Raw genomic sequence first — 12,423 nt, 5'->3', positions numbered from 1 at the left:
GAACAACCGCAAGTATGAGGCCGTCAATTCCAAATTGCCAACCAACTTTAGTATGACGGATATCCCTAAATTCAAGGGGCATGAAAACCCTTTGAACCACATCCGTGCCTTCAAGGATTACATGTCTATCAAAGGCATCAAACCCAAGATGTTCTTAAGGATCTTTCCTTCATCTCTTGACACCGAAGAAACACCTTCGCACCATACAAGGAAGGCAACTAAAAAAGGATACCACTTGGACTAGGATACAAACCCACTAAAGAGGAAGTTCTCGAGATGCTCACTCAAGTTCAAAACCGTAAGTACGTGGGAGTCCAAATGAGACCCTATCTCCCTACCCTAAACGGATACTTCGTTAAGGAAGGAAGCCTAGAACTCTTTCACGGTTTTCCCGAACCTTGGCACTATCTCGAGAGGAAGCTAGCCGGAATCGAGATCTTTCACGATTGCTACTTCATCCCTCCAGAAACGGTTCCTACCGTCTAAGCCCGTCAAGCACCTTGCTTAGACGAACAAGCTGTTAGTCTATTGTTTGGAGAGGATCGATTTGTTAGAGCCGCGCAGGATGAGATCATTACCATGATACTTCAGGACGATCACTTCAACCCTACCGCGTTAAATCACAGAAACAAACGCGAATCAACAGAAAGGATGAAGAAAATCAATCAAGTGGACCAACAATCCAGGAAGACTCTTCAAGCTCACCACTGGAGAAGGAGAGATGTTCAAAGGAGAACCAGCAGACGATGAATTCGAGTCACATTCGGAGTCAGAGTCAGAGTCTAGAGAAGTCACTTGGGAGTCTCCTCCTGTCGTCATCCCCATTCCCTTTATTTCTCCTAGCTTAGCCTCGAGTAGTAACAATAGTTCGGGAGATATCCCAACCACTGTCCCTTTACCGCCGCTGACCACAGATCAGATGGCTTCTTTGTTTCAACTTTTCTCAAACTTTAATATGAATAAATCGGTTAACTTACTCTCTTTGTGTTATCTTGATGCAATTCTGTTTACGATGATACTGAGGGTGACCAAGACCCAGATTCAATTGAAATACCTCCCTACTTAGCCAAAGAAATACTACAGGAAAGGGAAGGGGGACCAGTAATAGAGGACACCGAACCCATCAATGTAGGAACCGAACTAGAACCCCAAGAACTTAGGATAGGGACTACCTTGAGCTCTACCGAAATGGCCGATTTCATAGACCTCCTAAACGAGTTCAAAGACGTTTTCGCATGGTCCTAAAAGGACATGCCAGGGATCGACAGGGATATCGCCGAGCATAAAATTCCGATTAAGCCAGGTTTCAAGCTTGTAAAACAGAAGCTTTGCCGAATGAGAACGGCATGGGCTCTCAAGATTAAGGAAGAAGTTGATAAGCAATTCAAAGCCGGGTTCATCAATGTTTTCGAGTATTCTGACTGGGTAGCCAACATAGTACCTGTACCCAAAAAGGATGGGAGAATCCGTGTTTGTGTTGATTTTAGGGACCTAAACAAAGCAAGTCCTAAAGATGACTTCCCTCTACCACATATCGACATATTGGTGGACAATACTGCAGACCACGCATTACTATACTTCATGGATTGGTATGCGGGTTATAACCAAATCAAGATGGCCATAGAAGACATGCATAAGACCGCCTTTGTCACTCAATGGGGAACCTATTGCTATACGGTAATGCCGTTTGGATTAATCAACGCCGGAGTTACATATTAACGCACCGCAACTACACTCTTACATGACATGATGCACAAAGAAGTTGAGGTATACGTAGACGACATGATTGTCAAGTCCAAGGATAGAGAAGGGCATATTGCGAACCTTCGCAAATTTTTCGCAAGGCTACGAAAGTACAACATGAGGCTCAATCCTCTGAAGTGCACATTCGGAGTAACATCTGGTAAACTCCAGGGATACGTCGTTAGCCAACGAGGTATAGAAATAGACCCTTCCAAGATCAAGGCTCTGATCGAAATGCCACAACCTCAAACTGAAAAAGAAGTCAGAGGATTCCTGGGAAAAGTGCAATATATAAGTCGATTCATATCGAAACTCACCATGATTTGCGAGCCCATCTTCAAGAAACTCAAGAAAATGGATCACACCATGTGGGATGATGATTGTCAAAAGGCATTTGATCGAATAAAGGAGATATTGGCTAAACCACCAGTGCTCATGCCACCTCAACGAGATCAACCTCTTGGTGTATATCTCACAGTAACCGAAATAGCCATGGGCGCCATGCTATCTCAAACTGTGGGAAGCGAAGAAAGGGCTATCTACTACCTTAGTAAGAAGTTCTTAGAGTACGAGTGCAAATACTCACAACTCCAAAAGACATGCCTCGCTCTTGTGTGTGAAACGAAGAAGCTACGCCATTACATGCTTAGCTACTCTGTCAAAATATACTCCAAAATGGATCCAGTCAAATACCTCTTCGAAAAACCCGTCCTCAAAGGACGTCTAGCAAGATGGACTTTGATGCTCTCAGAGTTCGACCTCAAATATGTGCCTCTGAAAGTAATAAAAGGATGCGCCGTCGCCGAATTCTTCGCAGAGAATCCCATCAATGATGCACAAATAATAGACACTTGGTCATTTCCAGACGAGGATATACTCCAAACCGACGTAGACTCCTGGGACCTTTACTTTGATGGAGCATCAAACTTAAGAGGATTTATGGTCGGGACTAAATCTTTTCGGTAACTTGTCGTTAGGAGCACCTAGACCAAAACACAATTTATAGCTTCACAAACAACTCTACAATTAGTAAAGAGCAAGTAAAGGTCGAATCCCAAGGGACGGGAATTGAAATGAGATTTCTATTGAAACTAGTGGTGTCTTAGGGGTGTCACAATTTGGGTTGATGTAGAAGGTCACTAAACTAAATAGCAATGAAAGTAAATAAACAAGATGAATTGAAAGGGTTGTAAACAATTGATAAAAAGCACTAGGGTATCATGGGGTCATAGGGGATTCATGGGAATTGATCATACAAACATGTTCTCAAATTATAAGCAAGCAATTATTGTTGTGATGGATTGAGTTGGGTTATATCTTACAATCCTAGGAAAGTTTGGGTCCCGGAGCCGAATCGATTAGATTGTACAACACCTACAAGTCGACTAAGTTTTCCCTACTCAACAACATGCATGGTCTAATTAGACTCGAGTTGGTTTATGTCTTACAAGTCTCATTGAAAAGGTAGGTAATGGGTAAAAAATGCAAGGATTCATAGGCTCGCATTTCATCAAACATAGCATGTGCATGAGTTGAGATCAAAACAAGCAAGCAAATAAACCATGAAAGCATATTAATATAAGCATGAATCATTCCCCATGTTGGTTTCCCCTAATTACCCATTAACCCTAGCTATGGAAATACTCACTCATTATCATGTTGAACATGCTAGCAAGGTTGTCAATCATACCAACAAAGTGAAACATGATGAACAAATAAAAGTAATTAGCAATAATTAAAAAGGGATTAAGAGAATTATACCTACTAATGATTCCAATAATAAAGCAAAGAATAAAAAAAGTACTTGATGCTTGATTGAGAGGTTGTCAATCTCCCAATAATAACCCAAATAATCTTCAATTACCCAAAATAAAGGATGAACAAAAGAGAGATTAAGGAAATAAAACTTGTATTAAAACTTGATTAATTGTTGATTACAAAACTAAAGAGAGATTTGATTGATATTTACTACTCTAAGAATTGATAAGAAGAACATGCTCTTCCAATTAGACTAATGGGGTATTTATAGTGAAAATTAGTTGGATGCATTAGGGTTAACTAAGGGCTTAAATGACGATTAAGTCCCTACTTAAGGAAACGCCGGTATTTTTGGAAGGATGGGCATCTTTCTTGAAGCTTGAAGAAACGAATTTGCGCTGTCTTGGATTCCGTGCGTCTTAGGCTTGGGACGGCCAGATTCTTCAATTGCTGCCCGTGCGTCTTTGGGAGAAGACGGGCGTCTTCTGGTTGCTGCTGCCCGGGCGTCTTGGGTAGAAGACGCACGGCTTGTGGAGGTGGAGGACGGGCGTCTTCTTGGGAAGACGCACGAGTTGTCATGCATCGTGCTTTCTTCTTCTTTTCTTCCCTTTTCTTCATAAAATCCTTGGGGATTTCCTGGGGGATGCAAGGATCTTTCCTCATCATTGCCCATCTACTATAATATGTACAAAGGCCTTCTAATTTTGTCTCTCCTTGATGCTTGGTCATTGAATTCAATCAATTTAGTCTCATTTTGCCATGAAAATACAAGGTTTGCACTCCTTTCCTACCAAGGACACAAAACCTCAAAGAATATGCAAAACAAAGAACTAAAGACAATAAATGACCCAAATATGCACTAAAAATCATGGGAACAAGGCTAATTCGGGGACTAAATATGCTCTAATTATGGTCACATCAAATATTCCGAAACCGAACCTTTTCTCGTCTCGAGTAAAGAGGTGACAAAGACTAGGACCATTATTTAAACTAACCTAATAACATAGCCGATATGAGACAATTAGCGGGTCTCACTCCGCCCCTTCAACTCACAACAAGACAACCATGAGGTAGGATGCCTTCTTGCAAGGCAAGGTGGGTCTTGCCAAAATGGCGACACATCCAATCATTAAGCACACAAAATCAAATAATGGATGCATCTACAAAAGGAATAGCCACTTCCTCATCAAGTGGCGGAGTCAACTAAAAGAGAACAAATTTAAGAGCATATATTCCGTCACAAATACTAGTACAACAAATCACTAAGGCTAAGAGGATGGCACTAAATCACCTCCAAATGGTGTTAAACTAGACTACTTTCGTCCTCAATTTCCAAATACTTTCGTCAAGAGCGATCGGATGGCGTGGAATGATGATCCCCATGATGCTAGTAGCACATGACATGACAAGTCTCGAGTTCTCTACAAAAGTAAAGGTCATGGATCGTCCCAAGCTCGACAAAGTGGCTTGACAAAAAGGCTTTTTGGGAATGAAATGCTCAAATCGTTGTAAACAAGGGTGGATATGACTAGCATTCAAAAATTGACCTCATTCAACTTTCACATTTCAAGAATTAGAGATGGGGTTTGTCCCTTCCGTGCTAATGTCCTTTACTTTTGCCTATCGCTTATTAGGCAACCGGTTAACCTCTAGACAATAGCTTTTCGAGGTGATAGTCACTCTGTCTTTGGGCGGTTGAATTCACAACCGTGTGGGGGCCCAATTCAATGGATCCCTCTCTAAAGCACATCGAAGTGGTACGCCTCCATCAAAACGACTAAAATTCTCAACATTTCAACATTTCAAAACATTTGAGGTTTCTTTGGCAATAAAACGTTTCCACATAACAAAATCCTTGAAATGAGCACTTCAAACTTATTGATAGAAAGTATTTTTGGGTTGCCATACCACAAGGTCAATCAAGGTCACCTAGACAAGTTAACCAAGTCCACATCGCATCACGGGGTTGGATAGGTGACTCACATGCAAACCCTTGACTTAGGCTTTGGGTCATGGGTCGAAAGACACTAGTATGACACAATCTAGGGTGTTTTACATCCATTCTAGTAGGCGAAGTCTTAAGTTGAAAAAGTATTTGTAATGGCTTAATTGCTCTTGTCAAAGTTCCCAATTAGGCACTTTTCAAAACATTTCATCTAAATGTAACTATATGCCATGATGCAACTATTATATACATCCTAATGCAAGTGATTCTACCAACTAATATGACATATAAACTAAATGCAAGTCCTAAGTTCACATTGTTATACCGCATCAATCAAAATATAGCCATATAGTCATTAAAATAAAGAGGAAAAAGGAGATTTGAAATATCATACCACGCGGTCTTCAATATCCTCATGTCTCGGATGTGGCGTAGTCGATCAATGTGAACAAGGATAGAACAAACACAATATATACAATAATATATACATGGCTACACTACAAAGGAAAAGAACTTGTTTTTGGTTTTTCAAATTTCAAATTTTTAGGATTTTTCGAAATTTTTCAATTTTTCAATTTTTTTGGATTTTTGAATAAAAGTTAAGTTAGAATTCCCCATCCCCACACTAATATGGGCATTGTCCTCAATGGCCAAAATGATGGGAAATCATGCAAGCATGATGCATGAATTCTACACTAAATGCAAACTACACTAGTCTACACTACATGATGCATGGGTTTTTGTTTATGACGGAGAGGATAATTTAGATTACCTCCCTTTGTGTATGTATGTACTTCCCCAAACCGAGTTAGACATTATTGCTAATGTCCTAAGGTTGGGTGTAGTTCATGCACACACTATGCAATGCATGAAACTAAATTTGTCATTTTCGATTTTTAAAAGTGGGAACAATAAAATGAGAACACCTCAATGGGGCCGAGGTGTTAGTCCTCTATGGTGCTAGGACTACTCCAACAATGATCAAGATAAATAAATAAAACAAAGAGAGAAATAGACAAACCTCAAGAGGGTAGGAGCCTCCAAAGATTGCTAATCTTCCATCATATCATCACTATCATCATCTTCCTCAATAGAAGTGGACTCATCACCACTTCCTTCTTCACTTTGTTGTTCACTTTGTTCATAATCCTCTTCTTCTTCTTCTTCACTAGCCTCTTCATCATCATCATCCTCATCAACCGCATCACCAACAACCTCATCGTCACCCGGACTCTCATCCCTAGATGCACTCGGAAAGAAGACTTCCCTATCCGCCCAACTAGGCAAAGGACATGAAGGATCAAGTAGTCCTTGCCTAGCTAAATGAAGGAGGGGTGGATATTGGGCTAAGTAAGCATCTTCCCGATCCGTGAAAGCTTGCTTGTGCATCTCTTGCATAAGAAGAGTCATATAATCATTTCTTGCTTTAACACCTTCGGGTTTGAACTTTTGGTACTTGAAAGGATAGGGTGGTGTGACAGTGGAAGAGGAGGGCATTTGAATTTCACCCTTTTGTTGTTTGAAGATGTACTCGGCCTCTTTTGAAAGGGGAAGGAGATAGTTGGTCCGGTGGACACTTAAACGACAAATCTTCGAAGGCAAAGTAAAAGATCTAGCCTCACTAGTGAGCCACCCATACTTGGTGTCAAGAGGGTTATGAGATACCCACTTGTACTTGTTTATCATAGTATCAATATCAATGAGATGACCATCCTTTTTCGCCACATACTTGCTATTCTTGTTGAAGTTCGAATCAAAGTATTTAGCTAGAAGAGTGACTAGACCTCCATTCACAATGACGGTAGTGCCTTGCTTCCCACAATCAACATTTAGCCATCTATCCACCAAATAGAGAGTTGAAAGGCTTGGTGAATTCCCTTCCAATATTCAAGGCCGACTCAAGAAGAACAAAATCGAGCTTGGTAAAGTGGTTGGTGTCTTTTCTTGAAATGATGGTGTTTCCTATGACCTTGTGCCACACTATAATGCCCGGATGGTGGACTAATAGAGCGCGACTAGCATGATAGTTCTCAAATTTCCTTCCGGAAATCGCCTCCCAAAGAGGGTCGGGGTCATATTTGCCAACATTCTTGAAATAATTCGGTGAATCACTAAGACCCAATACTTTACCCATTTCCTCAAAGGAGATGCGCCTACTAACATTAGCTAGGCGGAACTCGATGGTTTCCATAGTCTCTACCTTATTGACTTTCAAAGAACTCAAGAATTCTAAGGTAAGGGAGGGGTATGTCAATTCTTTTTTTTGTAAACAATTTCTCCAACCCCATGGCTTTAAAGAAGGCTCTAGTTTTCTCAAGGACACCCAACTTATCTAAGGCATCTTCACAAATAAACTTGGTGGATAGAAATGATTTTCTAGCAAACTTGGCAAAAGTGTCCCTATGGGATTTGGAAATGAAAATTACCTCCGGATAGTTCGAAAGTTGAGCAATTTCCGAAGTAGTAGATGTTGTTGCTTCCATGGGAGGTTATTCTTGTTGCACTTCCAAGTTTGGGCTAGCTACCACCATAGCCAATGCTTTCTTTGCTTGAAGACTCTTTTGTCTTGATGAGAGTGCCTTTGCCTTTGGTGCCTTTGTTGCTCCTTTTGTCCTTGCCATTGATGCTTGAACCAAGAAAAGAGTAAAAATCTTCAATTTCTAGTGTAACCAAATCGATTTAAAGATGAAAGGCTTTGCCTTTATGAATTCAAAAATCGACTCAAAGGTTGAAGATTTTGTGCTTGGTTTTGATTTTTTGTTGATAGAGGAGTGATTAATTTTTGTTAAAAGTATGTTTTGATTTGATTTTGATGAATGTATTTGAGGAAATCTTGTTTTTGTGATGGAGAGGATGAGGGTTTTCCGTTATGGGGTTTGTGGGTAGTGTTTTGAATGAAGAAATGAAGAAATGAATGTGGGAGGGGGTTTATAATAAACCTGAAAAACTTGAAATGCAGGGGGGAGACGGGCGGCTTTCCTTCGGGACGCCCGGATTCTGTCTGTTCTGTGTTGGGAAATTCTGGCCTAAAGACGGGCGTATTCTAGCAAAGACGGGCGGATTTGAAAATGCAGGACGGGTGTCTTTCAGAGAAGACGGGCGGATTCCTTTCCAGGGATTTTTCTTGTTTTTCTCAGCCAAAAAGACGGGCGTCTTCCCTTTCAGGACGAGCGTCTTTCTGAAGACGGGCGGATTCTTTGCAGGACGCCAGGATTTGCTAACAGTCCAAAAATTTCAAAAATTCAGCTCATGAAGGACGGGCGGTTTCGGACCAAGTCGCCCGGGTTGCCTGAAGACGGGCGGATTCTCTTGAAACCGCTCGGATTCTACCCCTTTTACCCGGATTCAGTTCCATCCTTGTACTTTCATATCCCTTATCATTTTTCATTCTACAAAATCTCGTGTTCTTCATTGTGGGGGCACTACTAAGGCATGAATAGCCTAGGCAATTGCTATCCCCACACTAAGCTAAAGCACTACACATTAATTGAAATCATTAGTCCCTCCCTCACTTCTCTCAAACATGATAATTATCTTGATCAAGGCATAAAAATCCAAAAATGACAAAAATGCAAATTAAGAATTAAAATGCGAGTTAGGGAGTTAGAAATATTTACAAATGGTGGTTTAGGGAGGACTCCACCAAACTCTCATTCTTGATGAGATGTCAAGGGGGCATGTCCAAGGTGTTGTCGATGTTGCTCAACACCTTGAAAAAGTAATCAAAAGCTTGTTCATTGTCGTGATACAGTTCTTCAATAGATCTTTGCCCTTGTTGTCGGTCTTGATCGATAGCATTACCAATAAAGGGATTGAAAATCCCTTCAAACTCATTGTCCCAAAGACCACAAACTTCATCTACTTGATCACTAAAGATCTCTTGAGTTGATAGAGACAACTCTCCCATTATCTTGTTTTGGCCAATGAGGCCATCTTCTTCATTGCTTGACTTTGGTGAGCTTTGCAAGCTCTCTTTGTTACAAGTCACTTGCCCTTTGAATGGAGCATCTTCAATTTTCTTCTTCCATTGGAGTTCCGACTTCTTCCTATCATCCTTCCGGCTATAATAATCAATTATAAAACATGGTTCATGCAAACGGGGAGCTCTCATGGTCTTGTCAAGATTGAAATTTATACTGTCATCTCCCACTTCTAGAGTAAGCTCTCCATGTTTCATATCAATCACCGCACCCGCGGTGTGTAAGAAAGGTCTTCCTAGAATGATTGGAATGTTGGAATCTTCTTCCATATCAACAATGACAAAGTCCACCGGGATGAAAAATTTCCCAATTCGCACGGGAACATCTTCCCATATCCCTAATGGTGTCTTCGTCGATCTATCAGCCATTTGGAGTGTAATATTGGTGCATTTAAGCTCTCCCATCCCCAACCTTTTACTCACCGAGTATAACATAACACTCATACTAGCCCCTAGATCACATAAGGCTTTGTTGATCGTGGTGTCGCCAATGGTACACGGTATTGAGAAGATTCCCGGATCCTTGAGTTTTGGAGGTGAACTCCCTTGAAGTATTGCACAACTCACCTTAGTGAAGGCGATAGTCTCAAGCTTCCGGATTGACTTCTTCTTTGTGAGGATGTCTTTCATGTATTTCGCATAAGCCGACACGTGATTGATTAATTCCGTGAAAGGAATTGAGACATCCAAATTCTTCACAATTTTCATAAACTTTCCAAGTTGGTCATCAAATTTGGGCTTGGCTTGACGACTTGGAAAAGGAAGTCTAATCACAATGGGCTCCTTCTCATTGACCTTCTCTTCATTTTTCTTTGAAATTTATTCTTTTGATGGTTCTCCATCCTTGGAGTTTTGCACAATTTCTTCCTTGTCACTAGCTTTCACAACTTCATCCTCAACTTGCTTCTTCGGTGCTTCATACCTTGTACCACTTCTCAAGTGAATGACACTAACCGTTTCATGTCTTGAGGGATTACTTTGAGGTGGTAATTGCCTCTTTTGTCTTTGTGAGCTTAAAGATGCTAGTTGAGTCAATTGGGTTTCCAACATTTTGGTGTGAGATAGGATGTTGTTGATGGTGGTTTCCTTTGCTTAACTATCTTTTTGCATTTGAGTGAAAAATTCTTGTTGATTCTTTTGCATTTGAAGGACCGCTTTTTGAACATCAAAACCTTGGTAATTTTGTTGATTGTATGGAGATTGATTTTGGTAACCTTGGTTTTGGTTGTAAAAGGGTCTTTGATTTTGGTTTCTCATGGGAGGTGGGGTGTATGTTGTTTGATAGTTTTGAACATTTTGGCTTTTGTATGAGAGATTTGGATGGAATTTGGTGTTTTCATTGTAATAGTTGGAATAAGGGGTACCACTCTTGTATGCTTGGAAATCATTCACTTGTTCATTTGTTCCCCTACATTCACTTGGGTCATGTCCCAAAGTTCCACAATTCTCACATATCCCACTTGATTGATGAAGATGCCGTCATGGCATTAACATGATGTTTTGGTGATTTTGAGGCTTCTTCAAGTCTAGCCATAGCCTTTTCAAACTTCAAATTGATGGTATCAATGTGAGCACTAAGTTGAGCACCCAATTGAGTAACGGAGTTCACTTCATGCTTTCCTCCTCTAGTAGCCTTGCGAGGTCTACTATATTGTGAGTTATGGATCGCCATTTCCTCAATTTTTTTCCATGTTTGATTGTCATCAACTTCAGTGAACATTCCATTGGATCCCATGTTGAGAATGTTCCTTGAATCTTCATATAGACCGTTCCAAAATTGTTGTACTAAGAACCACTCGCTAAGTCCATGGTGAGGACATGAGCGACAAATTCCTTTGAACCGCTCCCAAGCTTCATACAAAGATTCTTCATCCCTTTGCTTAAAACCCGTAATTTGAGCTCTTAGCATGTTAGTCTTTTCCGGTGGATAGAACTTTTTGTAGAAAGCTAGAGCCAACTTCTTCCAAGAATCAATTCCGAGAGTGGCCTTATCAAGTCCCTTCAACCATTGTTTCGCGGTGCCAATTAGAGAAAAAGGAAATAAGACCCATCGAATTTGGTCTTGAGTTACACCGGTTTGAGAAATCGTATCACAATAGTCACAAACGGTCTCTATATGAGAATGAGGGTCTTCACTAGGCATCCCCCCAAATTGGCTCCTTTCGACTAATTGGATAAATGCGGATTTGGCAATGAAATTTCCGGTTAGATGTTGTGGTGTGGGAGTACCATTGGATAGGTTCTCCTCGGTGGGTACGGAATGTGATGAAAACATAGGCATTGTGGGTTGATTTTGTGTTGTATTTTGTGTTGGGTTCTCCTGACCTTCTCTTGCAAAAGGGTTGATGAAGTTAATAGTTGGTTGAATATCTACAACCTCACTAATGCCTCTCAAATTTCTCCTAGCAAGTCTTCTATTGGTTGTCAAAGTTCTTTCAATTTCACGATCAAAGGGTAACAAGTCACCTTGTGACCTTCTAGACATGCAAAATATCAAACAACTTGAAAACAATTAGAACAAACCTTGAGGACTTTTACTTCCTCAAGGCAAAGAAAGACACAACTAATAACAATATAAGAAAATCTAAATCAAGTTAACACCGTCCCCGGCAGCGGCGCCATTTTTGGTCGGGACTAAATCTTTTTGGTAACTTGTCGTTAGGAGCACCTAGACCAAAACACAATTTATAGCTTCACAAACAACTCTACAATTAGTAAAGAGGCAAGTAAAGGTCGGATCCCAAGGGACGGGAATTGAAATGAGATTTCTATTGAAACTAGTGGTGTCTTAGGGGTGTCACAATTTGGGTTGATGTAGAAGGTCACTAAACTAAATAGCAATGAAAATAAATAAACAAGATGAATTGAAAGGGTTGTAAACAATTGATAAAAAGCACTAGGGTATCATGGGGTCATAGGGGATTCATGGGAATTGATCATACAAACATGTTCTCAAATTATAAGCAAGCAATTATTGTTGTGATGGATTGAGTTGGGT

General features: G+C 40.5%; 1 non-coding gene across 1 annotated transcript; it reads left to right on the top strand.

The window, feature by feature from the left end:
- Nucleotides 1–11,227: 11,227 nt before the first annotated feature.
- On the top strand, nt 11,228–11,334 carry LOC141593591 (small nucleolar RNA R71). Its single transcript, XR_012521665.1, has one exon. It is a non-coding gene; the product is annotated as a small nucleolar RNA R71 (small nucleolar RNA).
- The last annotated feature ends 1,089 nt before the right edge of the window (nt 11,335–12,423 follow it).

The sequence above is a fragment of the Silene latifolia genome, chromosome 7 (assembly GCF_048544455.1).
Source record: "Silene latifolia isolate original U9 population chromosome 7, ASM4854445v1, whole genome shotgun sequence".
Taxonomy (NCBI): Eukaryota; Viridiplantae; Streptophyta; class Magnoliopsida; order Caryophyllales; family Caryophyllaceae; genus Silene; species Silene latifolia.
The sequence above is the reverse complement of the archived record's forward strand: the minus strand, read 5'-3'. Positions and strand labels throughout refer to the sequence as shown.